The sequence below is a fragment of the Lagenorhynchus albirostris genome, chromosome X (genome assembly GCF_949774975.1).
Source record: "Lagenorhynchus albirostris chromosome X, mLagAlb1.1, whole genome shotgun sequence".
Classification (NCBI taxonomy): Eukaryota; Metazoa; Chordata; class Mammalia; order Artiodactyla; family Delphinidae; genus Lagenorhynchus; species Lagenorhynchus albirostris.
In genome coordinates this window covers 87,616,220-87,635,138 of record NC_083116.1, presented here as the reverse complement: position 1 = coordinate 87,635,138, position 18,919 = coordinate 87,616,220, and the positions used below count along the sequence as shown (strand labels likewise).

Here is an 18,919-nt window from a genome sequence, read left to right as displayed (position 1 = left end):
TTTAAAGGCATTTGTGAGATATTAGAAAGCAAAAATTCTTACTCATATGTCTATGTCATCCCAGACATTATGTGTCTGCTAATGGCAGTACACTACACTACCTATGAAAAAATATATTTCATATTTTTTAACCTAAATCTGACTGTGCCTCTAGACATAACTCCTGATCTGTAGAAAATACAGGGAACAGAGAAACATTACTCTACATCACAGAGATGATATGAGCAGAATCCAGACTGCAGGAAACTACAGGACAGATGACCTAGTACCTTCAGTAAATGATTGCCAGAATGAAAGAAATGGAGGATGAACCTATAGATTAAAAGAGATTTAAGAGACTTAACCAGTTGTAATATATGGATCTTTTTCCAGTTGTAATATATGGATCTTTTTCAGATCCTGATTTGACTAAACTGTAAAATAAATACATTTTGATACAATCTGGATAATTTGAAAATTGACTTGATATTTGATATTAGTTGGAATAATAGTATTGTGGTTATGTTGAAAATAAGAGTCCTTATCTTTAAGCGATACATTCTCAACTATTTACAGTTGAAATGATGTCTGGAATTTGCTTCAGAATAATAAGTCTGGATGTTAATTGTGTTGGAGATATTGATGAAACAAGACTGGCCTTGACTTGATAATTGTTGAAGCTGGGTGATGGTTAAATGATGGTGCATTATATATGTTTCTCTCCACGTTTGTATATTTGACATTTTCCATAATAAAAAGTTAACAAAAAGTTATCAGAATTCTTATTAAAGCTAATATATGAGGCATTGAGAAGAAGAAAAATTTTAGATTGTTTAATAAATGTGGGCTCTGGGGTGCCATTTCTGGCCCAAGAGGTCAAATGCCCAAAAAGAGAGGGGCAGCATACCCTGGGATAGTTAGTGTTTCCCTTGCTACAGACCATTGTTAGGAGTTTTTTTCTCAATTTGGCCCATGGAAATAAGAAGAGTTAAATTTTTATTTATGTCTCTTGGAAAATGGGAATGGATCCTCATGTTCTCTTGAGCAAGATGTTTGACAACACTTAAGTCCAGTTCATATCAATGTGAAAATCAAAGGGGTGAAGTCTCCAGAGAGCAAATTTATGGAATTATAAAAATCCACAAAATGATTTTTTTGAATAGTTTTTTAGAAGAATAATGGCTGTAGAATGTGTTAGTTACACATTCATTAATTTTAAAGTTATACTTGAAGGTAGGTGACACAAGAAAGTAAGTAGTTAACATTCTTGACTGCAGTGAACCATTTTGTGTTTCACAGACTGCAGATATTCCTTCAGTTTTGAACTGTGCTTAGAATTCTGTAAAGGCTAAAACCTTCTAGGTCAGAGTTAATGAAGCTGTACTGAAATCAACAAACATAGGGTCTGTCCTGACTTGTTTTGTGGGTCAAGGAGCAGCAGGCAGAAAGTGAGAACAGCATTGGAGGTCCCTTCCAGGGAAGATAAACACCTTCGTAAGTGTGAAGGGACTTCCCTGGTGGCGCGGTGGTTAAGAATCCGCCTGCCAATGCAGAGGATATGGGTTCAAGCCCTGGTCCGGGAAGATCCCACATGTTGTGGAGCAACTAAGCCTGTGCGGCGCAATTACTGAGCATGTGCTCTAGAGCCCGTGAGCCACAGCTACTGAAGCCTGTGCACCTAGATCCCATGCTCCGCGACAAGAGAAGCCACTGCAATGAGAAGCCTGGGCACCGCAATGAAGTGTAGCCCCCACTCACTGCAACCAGAGAAAGCCTTCACGCAGCAACAAAGACCCTATGCAGCCTAAAATAAATAAAATAAATAAATTCATAAGTGTGAAGGGCTGTGAAGATGAAGCTGCCCATTCTACTCCTTACTGTCCTCTAGGTTGTGTTCCAATCACATGAGCAAGCAGTTCCCCCAGAAACAACTGTTTCCTGGAAGAGAGGAGATGAAAGGTTTACCTCAGAGCGCTTTACTGCTCACAGCTGGGCAGAGCTTTCACTTTAAAGGTTCCCCTGTTAGAAGGAACAGAAAAATTACAAAAAGTTTTTCATTCATCTTTCCCTGGAAGTTTCTTCCTAACTTGAGTTTACTCTGATTTTAGCAGATTTTTTTTAATTTGGAGGCAAACAGAGCTAGGGGAATAGAATGGTAGGTGATGGTTGTAATTACAACAAATAGTGGTTTTAGAGTCCAACAGGCCATGGTTCAAAGTTGGCCTGACTATCTGCTAGCTGTGTGGCCTCTGCCAAGTTACTTTACCTGCCTAATCTTCAGTTTCCTCATCTGAAAAATGGGGGCAATCATAGCCCCTGCCTTTGTAAACAGCACTGCTTCTGAAAAACCATTTTTGATCTCCTGGGGTGAGGTATACTCTGATGTTCCCAGGTACCCCATTGCTTTGTTATTTGATAGTTCTTATCAAAATTATACTTATTAGCTAGCATGTCTCTACCTTCTAAATTCTGAGGTCCCCTGGCTCTGTGACCCAGACTAGGTTGTCTCTGTGTCCCCAGAGTCTGGCACAGAGCCTGGAACATGGTGCCCCACAGGTGCCCATAACATTTTTATTATATAAATGATTGTCATACGTCCTACATGTCAAAAATATATTGCTGTTATTTTACCAGGTATTTGTTTACTGGAAATGTGAAAAATGAGACACCATAAGACGACTGTGGTTTGTACTCCAATTTCTCTTTATTGGGAAGAATATTTTGTCTATAAAGGATGGTTCCATTTTTCAGAATCTTCCAGTACCAATTATTTGTAACGTCTTAGCTTCATAAAGTACTATGGGATATTCGCTCAGGTGGTGAACTGGCCCCACAGCTGCATTTGATAATTTACTGAAGGCTTCCCAAATACAAATGATTGAAAGAAATAGTAAGCCCTCAGTATTTATTAAGTTTAAGAACTGTTGAATGAATACAGGTATGCTAATTATTTTATTTTATGGGTAAAAGATATAACTAACAATCAGGATTATATGGTAACAAATTCACACATACAAGACAAGCCAAGGCCAAGACCTGACTGATTGGACTGGTAAAGATACAATGAGCTACTTTTAGATATAGACAGTTTATTACTTAAATATACAGTGCAAAGAAAAATGAGCCAAAGGTGCCAGCTCCCCAGGTGCTTGCCCCACATTCCCTAAAAGACAACAAAGAAACAAAGGGGGCTGTGTGATGGTAATGCAAGTTTTGGGATACTCCATTACTGAACAGCCACATCTAGACTGCAGCTGAGTGATTTTATGTTCTCCAGGTCTGTTCTAAGGGGCACAGGACAGAGTGCCCCATACCTCATCAGAAACTGGTATGTGATGAGAAACTGCCTCATGACAGACTCCTAGAGGAGATAAGGAGGTGTGTGGGAGATGGCCTTGTAGCGGCTCCTTACAGCATTCCATCTCCTCATGTTCTGGGAGGTCATGAGGCATTTAACCAAGCCTCAGATTAACTGCAGTTCAAGCCTATGTGGAGACATGCAAGGGTGTCAGGCCACCATGGAGGAGCCATTCCCCTACAACTCCACTTTCCCTTCACATGTCCAGCTAGGAAGTCTTTCTGTAAACAGAGGCCACCAGTCGTGGGCACTCTATAAAGACACAATGGACCTCCATCCAAAATTTGGTTCAGATGTCAAGACTGATGATACTACTAACACACCACGAGGATATTCAAAGATTTATTACTCACAAAAAAAGGTTTTATGGAGAGAGCAGGACAGGCTTCCAAAGCTGGTTTGAAAATGTCTTGAGAGAACAGGAAAGGAGACTGACTTGGATTTTTATTGCAGTTACAGGGTGGGGATGAAGTGAGCATTGCAATGCACAGCCACACACATTTCTGGAGACTAGTGAGTCCAAAATCTGCAGTGTGGGCTAGCAGCTGAGAAATGAAGGAGAGCCAGTGGTACAGTTTCTGTCCAAAGGCTGGCAATCTGGAGACCCAGAAGAGCTGATGGTACGTTATGAAGTCTGAAGGTCGCCTGCTGGAGAATTCCCTCTTGCTTGGGGGAGGTTGTTCTTGTTCTATTCAGGCTTCAACTGAGTAGATGAGGCCCACGTACCTCATGGAGGGCAACCTATTTACACAGAGTTCACTGAGTTAAGTGTTAATCTCATCCAAAACACCCTCCAAGTTGACACATAAAATTAACCATCACAAATCTACCCCCAGCCCGGTCAACTCGGCACTTGTACACAACTCCTAAAGTCATGCTTACTCTCCAAATGAAGACAGTAACAAGGTCATCTTTCCACCTAACATGATACAAGGATCCTGCGTACACCAAAAATGCACTAAGTCCTTCCCCAGAAGAGAAGGTAAAGTCCTTGAGTCAAGTTTACTCTTCTTGATTATCCCGTAACTAAAATACTATGATGCAAAGTTAATAACAATACTTAAATACTATGATATAAAGTGAATACATCTTATGTTACATGATAAGGGGTTAACAGAGGGAAGGAAAGAAAGGTATTATACATACACAGACATATAACAAAAAAGGAGGAAATACTCAGGACAGTTACAGTCCTCATTTTTGTAACAGGTCATGTGGTAACAGCTGGTGTTCATAAATACCTTCTTCCTCTGTTCCATAATCCCTTTGCCTTCAACAAGCACCACAAGTGGTTATCGTTCTTTACCTGGAGGGGTGACCCAAACCTTCATTCTCGAAGGGTCTGGGCCATTACTAATCCTGCCTGGATTGGGTTGTTGTAGCTTTCTATTTACTTGAATCATGGGACATATAATACCAAGAGATACTCTAGGGCATCTCCTGTATTGCAGACATGCTCTTCCTTACCTTTGTTATAGAATAGCAGCCCAATTTCCCCTTGGTAGTCAAGATCAATTACCCCGGCCAGCGCAGTAACTCTCTTCATTGCCTACAGATTCAGAGGCGTAAGGAGCCCAAAATGGACAGGTTGCAGTCTTAACTTCTAGTTCAATGGAATCGTTGTGTCTGCTGGAGGAACTAAGACCTCTAGGCCAGCAGAGCATAATATGAGAACAGGAAGCAAAAATTTTGCTAATGGGTCACTAGAGGTACCATTTCCACCCCTTGATTCCTGGATCCATGAATCCTGGCTATGGGAAAAACAGCACCATATGTTAGATGTTGACTGAGAGCACATGCAGCCTCCTGGAGAAGCTTGCCCAGCCCTACAAGGTATTATCACCTGCAAGGTATTACTCAATGTAACTGAGTCCTCTAAGGGCCATTCCATATTCCAAAGCTGGTCATTCCAAAGCAGCCAGCTGCTTTAAGATGGTGGAGACCATGGTAAACCAGTGAATTCCATGAGTGTGGGCCCACTGCTGCACTTCATTTGCAATGGAGTGAGTTCCTTGATCAGAAGCAATGCTATATAGAATACCATGATGGTGGAAAGGCATTCTGTAAGTCCATGGATAGTGGTTTTAGCAGAAGCACTAAGTGCAGGGAAGGCAAACCCTCATCCAGAGTAAGTGTCTATTCCAGTAAGGACAAAATGCTTCCCCTTCCGTGATGGGAGTGGTCCAATGTAACCAACCTGCCACCAGGCTGATCACCCCGGGGAATGGTGCCGTAGAGGGGGCTCAGTGTTGGTCTCTGCTGCTGGCAGATGGGTTATTCGGTGGTGGCCGTAGCCAGGTCAGCTTTAATGAATGGAAGTTCATGTTGCGGAGCCTGTGCACAACCCCCATTGCTGCCACCATGGCCACTTTGTTCATGAGCCCATTGGGCGATGAGACGGGTGGCTGGGGAAAGAGGCTGACTGGTGTCCACAGAATGGGTCATCCTATCCACTTGATTATTAAAATCCTCCTCTGTTAAGGTCACGCTTTAGGGAGCATTCACATGGGATACAAATATCTTCATGGTTTTTGCCCATTCAGAGAGGTCTATCCACATACCTCTTCCCAAAATTTCCTTGTCACCAATTTTCCAATCATGTTCTTTCTAAGTGCCTGACCATGCAGCCAAACCATTGGCCACAGCCCATGAATCGATATGTAATCACATGTGTGGCCATTTCTTCTTCCAAGCAAAGTGAACAACCAGGAGTACTGCCCAAAGTTCTGCCCACTGGGAGGAATCTCCTTCACCACTGTCCTTCAGGAATGTCCCAGAGAGGGGTTGTAGTGCTGTAACTGTCCTCTTTAGGGTGGTGTCTGCATGTTGTGCAGAACCATCTATAAACCAGGGCCGAGACTTTTCTTCCTCTGTCAACTGATCGTAGGGAACTCCCCATGAGGCCATAGGTGCAGTCTCGGGGAGAGAAGGCAGTGTAGGAGGACTGGGGACTGTGGACATTTGTGCCTTCAGGGCCTGCCCGGGCCCGATCACGTATTATATGTACTAATTCCATTTGATGATGGAGTGTTGCTGTGTATGCCCAACTTGGCTTGGTGGGTCATTTCCACCGTGAAGGTGACTTCGTGGCCATAGTGAAGCATTCAGTCTCTCTTAAGGCCTGACAGCAAACCAACAACTGTTTCTCAAAAAGAGAGTAGTTATCTGTGGATGATGGCAGGGCTTTACTCCAAAATCCTAAGAGCCTGTGCTGTAATTCACCTAGATGAGCCTGCCCAAAGCTCCAAACAGCATCCCGATCTGTCACTGACACTTCAAGCACTATTGAATCTGCTGGATGATATGGCTTAAATGGCAGAGCAGCCTGGACCTGTTGCAGAGCCTTCTCTTGGTTCTGGGCCCCACTCAAAACTAGTACCTTTTATGTGTCATTCAGAAAATGGCCCAGAGTAATACACCCAAATGAGGAATATGTTACCTCCAAAATCCCAAGAGGCCCAAGAGGCCCAAGAGGCATTGTGCCTCTTTTTGGTTGTAGGAGGGCACCTTAGATATCACCTTAGAAGGGATATCTCAACATGCCCCACCCCACTGGACCCCTAGAAATTTCACTGATGTAAAATGACCTTTAATTTTTGTCAGATTTATATCCTACTTCATGGCACGTAAATGTCTTATTAATAAGCCTAGAGTAGTTGCTACTTCTTGCTCACTAGACCTAATCAGTACAATGTCATCAACATAATGGATCAATGTGATATCTTGTGGAAGAGAAAGGCAAACAAGATCATAGCTGAGTAAATTATGACATACAGCTGAAGAGCTGATATAGGCCTGTGAAGGTGTACCTGTGAAGGTAGGACAGTGAAGGTGTATTGCTGGCCTTTCCAGCTGAAAGCAAACTGCTTCTGGTGAAACTTATTGACAGGCATGGAGAAAAAGGCATTTGCCAGATCAATAGCTGTGTACCAGGTACCAAGGGATGTGTTAATTTGCTCAAACAATGAAACCACATCTGGTACAATAGCTACTATTGGAGTCACCACCTGGTTAAGCTTATGACAATTGACTGTCATTCTCCAAGATCCATACATCTTCTGCACAGGCCAAATAGGCAAGGCGAATAGGGTTGTGATGGGAACCACCACCCCTGCATCCTTCAAGTCACTGATGGTGGCACTAATCTCTGCAATCCCTCAGGAATGCAGTACCGCATTTAGTTTACTATATTCCAAGGTAGAGGCAGTTCTAGTGGCTTCCACTTGGCTGTTCTCACCATATTAGCCCTCACACCACCGGTCAGGGAACCAATGTGGGGATTCTGCCAACTGCTGAGTACAGTTGATTCTTGAACAACACAGGTTTGAACTGTAAGGTCCACTTACACATGGATTTTTAAATTAAATATACGAAAATATACATGTAGAACATTGTGTGCAAGGCTTGAAGTATTGAAGTGGATAGCTTATCCTTACGTATGCATAAGGTGAGTGCTATTTAGTATAAAATGAATAAAGTGTTAGTTTTCTTGCTGTTTTATAACTTTGCTTTCAAAGAATTTCATTATTGTATGATATTCCTCTCCCTCTCGTGATTGGAGAAACTGTGAATCAGCCTATTATCACAAGTGGTTTTTTTAAATTTATTTATATTTTATTTTATTTTTATTTTTGGCTGCATTGGGTCTTCGTTGCTGCGCAGGGTCTTTCTCTAGTTGCGGCAAACGGGGGGCTACTCTTCGATGCGGTGTGCGGGCCTCTCATTGCGATGGCTTCTCTTGTTGCGGAGCATGGGCTCTAGGTCCGTGGGCTTCAGTAGCTGTGGATCGCGGGCTCTAAAGTGCAGGCTCAGTAGTTGTGGTGCACGGGCTTAGTTGCTCTGTGGCATGTGGGATCTTTCCGGACCAGGGCTCGAACCCGTGTCCCCAGCATTGGCAGGTGGATTCCCAACCTCTGCACCACCAGGAAAGTCCGGGGTTGTTTTTTTTTTTTTTTAATATGACTATGTTTCCAATACTGTACTATGAACATAACTGAAATACTGAATGCCATCAAAATTTTATAACCATTCATTAGTGTATAGGCTAGGCTACCATAAAGCAATCATATTGCTGCTTCTTCATTATCAATGCATGAATCATTATACCTGTAAATAAATATGAATTCCTTTTTCACATTATGTTTTCATTTTTGATGTCTAGTGTTAGTAATACATATAACATCTACAGTGTTACAGTGTTTTTTATCATATAAGACAATATTAACATAGGTACTGACAGACAGATGATTCATCTTGTAAACAGACAACATAAACTTAAGTATTGACAAATACAGTGCAGTACCGTAAACGTATTTTCTCTTCCTTATGATTTTCTTAACAACATTTTCTTTTCTCTAGCCTACTTTATTGTAAGAATACAGTATACAATACACATAACATACAAAATTGTGTTAATCAACTGTTTATTTTATTGGTAAGGCTTTTGGTCAACAGTAGGCTATTAGTAGTTAAGTTCTGAGGGAGTCCAAAGTTATACATGGATTTTCAACTGTGCGGTGAGTTGGCACCTCTAACCCCTGCATTGTTCAAGGATCAACTGTGTATCTATTCTAATTATTCATTTTGGAACTGGGGAAGTAACCACAGTATGGGTTTGGGGCCCCACTGAACCCACTGTGAGACACACCTGCACTAAAATTCCATTGATCATCTGACCTCCATAAGCTCCTACTCTGACTGGTGGGCCACAGTGGCATTTCAAGTCTCCCGGAAACAGTGTCAGTTCAGGGCCAGTGTCCAGTAGTTCCTGAAAGGTCCGATTACTTTATTTTCTCCAATGTACAGTTACCCAGTTAAAAGACTATAGGTCTCTTTGGGGAAGGCTGAGAAAAAGATTAACAGTATAAATTTTTGGTAGTGTACGAGGGTCCTTCCTCAAGGAGTTCCAGTCTCCCCTTCATTCAGGGGTTTCTAGGCCTGTAAACTGGGAATTGATTGAAGGACCACAACTCTGTTTTTATGATTCAGACCAGACTTTTGTTCACTTGGCCTAGAACTTTTCTGCTTATACAAATCAAGTAAGAATTTGGTAGACTTCCTATCTATTTCACTGGTAGGAACACAATGAACAACTAGCCAATGCCATAGGTCTGCATGAGTCAGACTATTCTGATTACTGTTTTGACTCTGTTGTCCATTACAGCAACCATACCCACTTTGCCTTTGGTGGATGAGTGGCACCACTTGGCCCCTGACACCCATGGATCCAATTACTCCCATTGCATTTAGGTTTTCCAATGCAGTGACCGCAGTTCCTACTGTGATGTGTGGCCTAAAAAGAAAGTGCATTCACAAAGTTCTTCAGGGATACTGGGGCTGTCCTCACAAACTTATTTCTCACAGTATTGGTAAAAGGTATGGCTTCAGGACCCTCCCCAGTGTAGGTGAGTAGGTCATAAATGATTCTAACATTCCAATCTCCCTAAACATTTGAATCTCTTCCTCTACATTAAACCAAAGCAGGTCCAGCATTTCCAGTTCACTCACTGTGGGCCATTTTTGGTCCATGTTTCAGCCAACAAACCGAACTAGAGCCCTTTCTAACTCCCTGAGATGCAACATTAAAAGCAGAATCTCTGCTTAGTGGACCCATATCAATAAATTTAGCCTAACACAACTATATGTTCCTTCCACCGTTATTGCATATTCCATGGATATTTTTAGTATCTATTCGTACACATGTTCCCCAGATTTCTGTCTGTATAACTTAGAAAACTCAAGTAGTTCTTTTGGAGTGTAGCACACCTCCTCATGGGTCACACTTTGTACCAGACCTTTAGGGGCCTGCTGGGACTTGTGTCTAGTTATAGGTCTAGAAGCAAAGAGCATTAGTGGGAGTGAGTCTTGAGGAGAATCAGCATTGTCTTGTATGACAGTTGCCTCCAGGGAGGCCATTATAGTTTCCTCAGGCTTTTGCCAGATAATGCCAGGGATTATCAGTTCTCTCTTTACTCCTGGAAATAGAGTCATTAGGGCTTTTAAGTCTAATCAGATTAGAGAGCCAATTCCAAAACCCCAGAACTAATTCAGAAGATTCATGCTTAAGATTTTGTTCTTCTAGAACCACTCTTTACCAAAATCTGTGTGTACCATATATATATGGTAGGAGATTTATTAAAGGAATTGGCTCACAAGGTTATAGAAGCCAGTGAGTACAAAATTTGCAGTGTGGGCCATGAAGTTTTGCCAATTTTGCATTTCAGCAGTTGTTAAAGTTAATTCAGTACTTATGTTGTAGAAGCACAAAAGCCAGTCAGTGCCCCTTTATCTTTTTCTTGTATGAATTCACTTAGTAAATGTTGAATTTCCAACTGGGTCAGATTCTGGACCTTTGTTTCAGTTGTTTTTTCTTCCTTCTATATCCACTTTTCATTTCTTCTTCTTCTCTCTCTGCATATACTATCTATTTATAACTTTCTTTTATCAGAGAGCCTCAAAATTGTATTATCAGGGTTAGGCAATATTTGCTTTTTAAAGTTTAAGGACCCTGAGCTTAAGTTGGGTTTGTATTAATATCTTGGTATGTTACAGGAGTATCACTGGTGTTTTACCATATTATCCTCAGGATCAGGATCATTTTTGGTGACACATAGGCAGCAGCAGAAGCAAAAGCATTTTGTAGCATTCTAGTGATCCATCTGCCTTTAGGGTTGTGGACCTCAAAAACTGAATTCTTCCAACAGCAACTGCTCTTCAAATAGTGACTGTTCTTCCTTCACACAGGTGACCACTTGACCAATCCATATATTGCATATATTGCTCATTCTATAGTCTTTCCGCTGAGTGCTTTATAGAAGGGGAACCAGTGCCTGATTGAGATACACAACTAATTGGTCACAGGGTAAAAGTCATTCCCCTGAACCTAGTGTCACTGACAGCTTATTCTGCATTTGAGACACACCATTCATTCTAAGACACCTGGGTCATAGATGGGTCTGGACCACGGCTACTTTAAAGAGGGCATCAATTCCATAAATTCAGTCCCTAAATACTAATTACTTATCAAAACTTTCAACTTATGTTGGTTAAATCTATAACAGAAACTTGGTAGAACTTAACAAATGCAACACAAAAAAAGGACAACTCAAAAGACAAGCCAGCCAGTTAGTAGCATCTAAAATTTTACACTTTCCATCAGATAGCAGAGCCAGTTAGCAAGCCAAGCCAAGACAAAAAAGACCCCCAGCTTCCCTGGTGGTGCAGTGGTTGAGAGTCCGCCTGCCGATGCAGGGGACATGGGTTCGTGCCCCAGTCCGGGAAGATCCCACATGCCACGGAGCGGCTATGCCCGTGAGCCATGGCCGCTGAGCCTGTGCGTCCGGAGCCTGTGCTCCGCAACGGGAGAGGCCACAACAGTGAGAGGACCGCGTACTGCAAAAAAAAAAAAAAGACCCCCAGTGGTGGTGGTCATCTTGTAGACTATGCTGCTCACATTGTCAATAGTTGGGCCACTCTGAAGACACAGGATGGACCCCCCACCCAAAATTACGTTCAGATGATGCCACATACACACCAAGAGAGTATTCAAAGGTTTATTAGTCACATAATGAAGATTTTGAAGGAGAGGTGGGTGGGCTTCCCAGCCAGGTCTGAAAATGTCTTAAGAGAGCAAAATAAGAAGACTGGCTAGGAGGTTTTACTGTGGTTAGAGGGTAGGGCCAGGGTGACCAGGGACTTGCATATTTTGAAATTCCCATCAGCATCAATGGAGGGTACACTCAGGTTTCTTATCAGCTTGCCCAAATGTGCATAGATGAAAAAGAGGGTCAGCAGTCAACTACTTTAAAAAAAATGGAGTCAGACTCTTTATTACACCACCCAATCAGAAATCTCAATTAACTGTACTGATAGGGGCTTGTACCAGGTCTGTTCTGTTTGACTTAGGCAACATTGGGCAAGAGTGACCACAACTATAACTCCTAGTAAGATGATTGGGCCCATCTAGAGAGGAGAGACCTCAGCAAGCTTCAGTCAAGCAAGTGAAATATGTAAAAGCATAGAAAAGAGTCCAACAATAACAGCATAAGGATAAAAGGAATCATATCAGTGTCCAGAATGTTAATCTTGTTCTTTGTTTCAAGTGAAGGCTGTTCTTTGTGGAGTCAGTGGGTATTGGGAGGTTTCTGACAGTTCTTAGATTAAGATTCTTTCTTGGTCAGAAGTTAAGTTATAAGTGATGGCAGCAGTCTGCGTTAAACTGACCAGATGCACTGTGAATAAGAACTGAGAGAGAGTGAGAGAAATTAATGTCCTCTTCCCCACCCTTGACCACCCAGGGTCAAAGATTTTCTCTCCTCACCAGCCAGGGTTGTTATTCTCTTTCCACAGCCATGTGATCGGTGTGTCTGGTTCCTGCAGCAATCACTTCACCATTTTTTCCAATCCCCCCAATGTCTTACCCGAACCATATCCCCAATCTCATACCTATGTGGTTCAGAAATTTCTTTATATTTTTTGTATCATCTGAGATTATCTCCCACCTCTTAGAGGTTATCACCTCATATTTATGATTATTATTATCAATATCCACAATTGCCCAAGTTCAGCAGGCATAGCCAGACAGCCAAAGAAGCATCAGGTTAGAGTCTCCCACCCCCACATCTTCTTGCTTCTTGCAAATTCTAGTAGCCTGATTTCCCAGGAGTAGGTATAGTGGTGAAAATGATAGAGTGAGAAGAGTGAATTATGTGGTTTGGATTTTCTTACAGCCAGTCTGGGCCTCCTCCTCCCCTCCCCAACCTCATACTTAAGCATTTTATTTAATGGGAGGTACCCTTCTGAGGAATTACCATATTTAGAGCCCAAACTGCCTATCTTAAGTGTGTGTTCCACTGGAAGCTGAGAAGCCTTGGTTATCCAGTTATCTTTTTCACCTTCTCTTTTTAGAGTTCATTTTATCTTTCAATTTACCTACTGCCTGGGCATGATATGGGGCATAAAAGGTACATAGGATGTCTATATAGCTGCCCACTGTTTTGAGGGGGGTTGTTTACTTGTTTTTGCTGTGAAGACAGTACCAATGTCTAAACACATGTTTAGAGAACCAAAACATGTATCAGAGTCCATCTAAGAGGCACTGAATAGTACGGTTCCCTCTTGCTAAGTGGATGGGGATGGCAATGCCATACTCTGAAAAAAGTGTCTGTGAAGTAATGCCCAGTGGTATTCTCAAGAGGAGGGTATTGGGGCTATATAGTCTATTTGCCAGGACTGGCGAGGTTTAGTACCTCTGGATATGTGCTCTAAAGCTCCCTTTGCCATGCAACTGTGTAGCTGGCAAACTGGGCACATTTACTAGGCTTCTTGGCCTCATGTTCTGGAAACACTAGGCTTTGCTTTTTGGACCTAGCCCTGAACTGTGGATGAATTACCATACCCTGTGTGATGCTATATCCAGATGCATGCTGTATCCAGGTGTCCTCTTATGGGTACTGTAGATTTGGTCAGTGTAACGATTAATCTCATGGGTCACCTTAACTGGATCACAGGATGCCCAGATATTTGGCTAAATATTATTTCTGAGTATGTGTGAGGGTATTTCTGAATGAGATTAACATTGGAATTGGTAGACTGAGTAAATCAGATTGCCTTCTTCAATGTGGGTGGGCATCATCCAATCCGTTGAGGGCCTGAGTAGAAAAAAGAAAAGCAGAAGAAAGGAGAATTTGTTCCCTCTCTGCCTTACTAGTTTAGATAGGACATCAGTATTCTCCTGCCCTCAGACTAAGACTTGCAGCATTAGCTCCACCTGGTTCTCAGGTCTTCAGAGCTTTCCTGGGTCTCCTGCTTATAGATGGCAGATTGAGGGACTTCTCAGCCTCCATAATCACTTGAGCCAATTCCTCTTAATTAAGTAATTAATATCCTATTAGTTCTGTTTCTCGGGAGAACCCTGACTAATAAAGATTTTGGTACTGAGAGTGGTTCTAGAGGAATAGATAGTAAGAATGAGTTTTCTGAATTGGCCCAGAAGTTCTGGAACTGGCTCTCTATACTTATTAGATTTAAAGATACTAATGACTATTTCTAGTAGTAAAGAGAACACTGATAGAACATGGTATGATATGGCAATACAGATATGTAAAATATCTGTATTGTATGTTCCTAACCCACCACTTACAAGAAGCAAGAGGCTGGGTGACTGTCTATATTATACTTTTGAACATTTTTGGAAAATTAGTGAATATAGTGAGGTTGGCTGGTTGCTTCTAATGTCATTGGACAAAGCAGTGCAAGAAAAGGATGGGTTCAGGGAATTCAAATTCCCAACTCCAGAACCACATAAATTACCTGAAAGCTTCTATGTGTGCCGAGAAGGAGACCCTAATCTCCTGCTGTTGCAGCACTGATATTGCTGAAAATGAAACATAGAATTTCACCCGCTAATTAGCTGAATTGCAACATGAACTCCCAGCATCACAGGGTATCTACCATTAAAGTGAGGGCATTGATTAGGAAAGAATGGGATTTTATAAGTTGGGATGGGAACATGTGGGAAGACCTTGATGAAATCGGGGATGTGCAGTCCCTAAAATCTGATGTCTGCTTTGTCAATGAAAGCAGTCTCCCCATCTACAGTAGAAGCGGCCTCCCCACCCCCAGGGGTAACAGCTTTCCCACTGCCAGTGTTAGCAGCTTTCCACCCCATCTGAGGAGATTAACCCTGCACTGCCTGAGGAAACTGTAATGTCTTCATTCTAGGCGGTTGCCATGCAAGACAAAGATGATTTTCCTCAAGACCCACACCAGCACCCCTCTTTGATTCTACATCTATAACCAGACTCAATTCTCAGCAGGCCCCTAAAGGTGAGGTACAAAGTGTGACCCCTAAACAGGTGCGCTACACTCCAAAAGAATTGAAGTGCTATTGGAGTTACCACCTGGTTAATCTTACAATAATCCATTGTCATTCTCCATGACCATCTATCTTTGCATAGACCAAATAGGTGAAAATGTGTACACACACACACACACACACACACACATGCAGGGGTTGTGTGTCTTGTACACTTTGCTGCCATATAGTGTTTGTCTCTATGGAGGCTGAGAGTTGTCCTACTGCCAGGCACCACACTGACAGCCTGTTGGCTTTTGCCCATGAGTCAGTGAACATATAACACAGTACATTTTGGGCAGTGGTTTCCAGGTAAAACACCATGGAAATTCACTTTTGAACAGTGTTCCTTTTCCATGCACAGTTTTAGTACACAGTTTTCTTTGGGGCTACACAGCAGCAGTGGCCCATTATACCCTACTGGCCTTGAACATAGCTGATCCATCGGTGAATCTGGCCCAGGTATCCTCAGGAACCTCAAGAGTACTAAAGCCCCCAAGAAGCTCAAGGTGCTGGCACAGAGCCCCATATCTGAGACAGCCTCATCTTGAAGGTGACCAGCCACTTTTTCATGTAACCATGAGACTCCATAATGCCTAGCTTGCTTTTTCTCTGAATATACCACTTCCACTTAGTAATGGATGCTTATTGGGCAATATCTACTTTGTTGGTGTTCTCATATCTGACCCATCTCAATAAATATCAGGGTTTAACAACACTACTGTTTCTTTGTTAGTCTCTCAGAGTCTATGAACACCCCAGAACAAGCCAGTAATAGTCTCTCAAATGGGGTATACCAGGTGGTCACCTGCTACCTGGGTGAGGAGGGGGTGCCAAACTCCAGGGAGTACTGTTGCCTAGTGGCCAGATCTTTTTGTCACAAGCTTCAGTCTGCATAGTTGTCAGTTACTGACACCTGTTGCTGAAAGGGCTCCTTAGAGCTGATTAGCCCAAGTGGAAGTCTATACAGCTTGCTGGATAGTTTCTTTAGCCTGTTGTTGGTCAGGACCACATTCAAAGATGGCTACTTTTGAGTGATCTTATGTAATGGGATGAACAGGATCCTCATATGAGGTATGCTGTACCTCAAATACCAAACAAGTCTATCAAATGTTGTGCCTCTTGATGGAGACCTTCAAGATGGCAGAGGAGTAAGACGTGGAGATCACCTTCCTCCCCACAGATACATCAAAAATACATCTACATGTGGAACAACTCCTACAGAACACCTACTGAATGCTGGCAGAAGACCTCACACTTCCCAAAAGGCAAGAAAATCCCCACGTACCTGGGTGGGGCAAAAGAAAAAAGAAAAAAAAGAGACAAAAGAATAGGGACGGGACCTGCACCTCTGGGAGGGAGCTGTGAAAGAGGAAAAGTTTCCACACACTAGGAAGCCCCTTCACTGGTGGAGACAGGGGCGGGGATGGGAGGGGTGGGGGGACGCTTCAGAGCCGTGGAGGAGAGTGCAGCAACAGGGGTGCGGAGGGCAAAGCGGAGAGATTCCCGCACAGAGGATTAGTGCCGACCAGCACTCACCAGCCCGAGAGGCTTGTCTGCTCACCCGCCAGGGCAGGTGGAGGCTCGAGCTGAGGCTCGGGCTTCGGAGGTCGGATCCGAGGGAGAGGACTGGGTTTGGTTGTGTGAATACAGCCTGAAGCAGGCTAGTGTGCCACAGCTAGCCAAGAGGAAGTCAGGGAAAAATTCTGGAACTGCCTAAGAGGCAAGAGACCATTGTTTCTGGGTGCGTGAGGAGAGGGGATTTCTGCTCTGTGTGCCCACAGAAGGCAGAGTACCGCTTAAGCGAGCTCCAGAGATGGGCGTGAGCCATGGCTATCAGCTCGGACTCCAGAGCTGGGCATGAAACGCTAACACTGCCACCGCTGCCACCAAGAATCCTGTGTGCAAGCACAGGTCACTACCCCTCCCCCCAGGGGACCTGTGCAGCACACCATTGCCAGGGTCCCGAGATTCAGGGATAACTTCCCCAGGAGAACATACAGCATGCTTCAGGCTGGTGCAATGTCCTGCCGATACAGGCTCACGCCACATTCCAATTATGACTACCATACCCCTCCCTCTCCCCGACCTGAGAGAACCCTAATCAGCCACTGCTTTAACCCGCTCCTGTCTGGTCAGAGAACACACACCTGAGGACAGCCTACATGCAGAGGCAGGGCCAAAACCAAAGCCGAACCTCAGGAGCTGTGCAAACAAAGAAGGGAAAGGGAAATATCTCTGTGTAGCCTCAGGAGCAGTGGATTAAATTCCCACAATCAACTGGATGAACCCTGCATCTGTGGACTACCTGAATAGACAACGAATGCTCCCAAAATTGAGGTAGTGGACTTCGGGAGCAACTGTAGACTTGGGGTTTGCTTTCTGTATCTGATTTGTTTCTGGTCTTATGTTTATCTTAGCTTAGTTTTTAGAGCTTGTTTTCATTGGTGGATTTGTTTACTGGTTTGGTTGCTCTCTTCTTTTTCTTTATTTTATATTCCGTATTTTTAATTTTTTAAATTTTATTTTTTTTTACTATTTAAAAATTTTTTTTCCTTTTTTCCCTTCTTGTGAGTGTGTATGTGTATGTTTCTTTGTGTGATTTTGTATGTTTAGCTTTGCTTTTACCATTTGTCCTAGGGTTCTGACTGTTGTTTTTTGTTTGTTTCTTGTTTTGTTTTGTTTTGTTTTGTTTTTATGAGTGTGTGTTTATGTTTCTATATGCGATATTCTCTGTTTAGTTTTATTTTTACCATTTGGTTTAGGGTTATATCTAGTCAGTATTTTTCCTTTTCTTCCTTCTTTTCTTCTGAGCTGTGTGGCTGGCAGGGTCTTGGTGCTCTGGCTGGGTGTCATGCCTGAGCCTCTGAGGTGGGAGAACCAAGTCCAGGACATTGGACCATCAGAGAACTCTGGCCACAGGTAATATCAATCAGCAAAATCTCTCCCAGAGATCTCCATCCCAACACTATGACCCAGTTCCACTGAATGGCCAGCAAGCTCCAGTGCTGGATGCCCCATGCTAAACAACTAGCAAGACAGGAACACAACCACAACCATTAGCAGAGAGGCTGCCTAAAATCATATTAAGGTCACAGACACCCCAAAACACACCACCGGATGCAGCCCTTCCCACCAGAAGGACAAGATCCAGCCTCATCAACCAGAACACAGGCACTAGTCCCCTCCACCAGGAAGCCTACACAACCCACTGAACCAACCTTAGACACTGGGGGCAGACACCAAAACCAACGGGAATTACGAACCATCAGCTGATGAAAAGGAGACCCCAAACACAGTAAGTTAAGCAAAATGAGAAGACAGAGAAACACACAGCAGATGAAGGAGCAAGGCAAAAACCCACCAGACCTAACAAATGAAGAGGAAATAGGCAGTCTACCTGAAAAAGAATTCAGAATAATGATAGTAAAGATGATCCAAAATCTTGGATATAGAATGCAGAAAATACAGGAGACGTTTAACAAGGACCTAGAAGAACTAAAGAGCAAACAAACAGGGATGAACAACACAATAAATGAAATTAAAAATTCTCTAGAAGGGATCAATAGCAGAATAACTGAGGCAGAAGAACAGATAAGTGACCTGGAAGATAAAATAGTGGAAAAAACTACTGCAGAGCAGAATAAAGAAAAAGGAATGAAAAGAATTGAGAACAGTCTCAGAGACCTCTGGGAGAACATTAAGTGCACCAACATTCGAATTATAGG

At 42.9% G+C, this 18,919-nt stretch overlaps 1 pseudogene; it reads right to left on the bottom strand.

Moving 5' to 3' along the window:
- Positions 1 to 4,940: 4,940 nt before the first annotated feature.
- The window catches only part of LOC132513162 (uncharacterized), a 40,215-nt pseudogene continuing 26,236 nt past the window's right edge, over positions 4,941 to 18,919 (bottom strand).